This window comes from Oryx dammah, unplaced genomic scaffold, assembly GCF_014754425.2.
Source record: "Oryx dammah isolate SB20612 unplaced genomic scaffold, SCBI_Odam_1.1 HiC_scaffold_13, whole genome shotgun sequence".
Lineage (NCBI taxonomy): Eukaryota > Metazoa > Chordata > Mammalia > Artiodactyla > Bovidae > Oryx > Oryx dammah.
In genome coordinates, this window is record NW_024070197.1 from 18,214,587 (window position 1) to 18,215,371 (window position 785).

The following is a 785-nucleotide window of genomic DNA, read 5'->3' on the forward strand; positions in this document are numbered from 1 at the left end:
CCTCCTACTTTTTAAACTGTGTTCAATAGAAATTATAAAATTACATAAGCGGCTTTTGTTATATTTCCACTAGTGTTGCTTTAGACTCAAATACCACTATACCACACTGCCTATCACAATCTACACTGAGAGATGGTCTGAAACTAAGTCTACTGCCAAATCTCAAACAAGACTTGGTTATCATCACTCAACACTCCCCATGGATTTTCTGGAAAAACTCCCTCCCCTTGTACACACATACTTCTCTTCACAAAACTCCAATCATATATCCACTTCTAAATGTCAAAGTCAACCTTTTCACTTACTGATTGAAGTCAAACCACTTCCTACTTGCTGTATTTGGAAATCAAAGGTATATGCTATGTTGTTATACCTAGCCACAGATCTCTTCCTTAACAAATCATATTCTAAAATAAGCCCTTCATTTATCCTCCACGAGTTCTATTTTTGTGCCTTCCTTTCCAAAGAAGAGCACACAGGATTACTGAATGATTTACCCAATGGGTATGGGAATATTAACTGGAAAGGTAAAGGGTGCCTGGAAAAAGATAAGGCATCCATCTCTCTGGCCCCGTTACTAATTGGGAAGGGGAGGCCTAGAACCAGGAAAGTGGATAAGTCACAATTAGAGAAACTTAGGAGAAGGAAAGCAATACTCTGTAAAACAAAAGTGTATGATAACAAAAAGCAACTGACCTTGTATGGGCTATTAAACAAGTAGCAACGCTCTCCGCCTCAGAAACTGCAGAACTACAGGACCAAGAAGGACTTGTGAAACTCCAGAC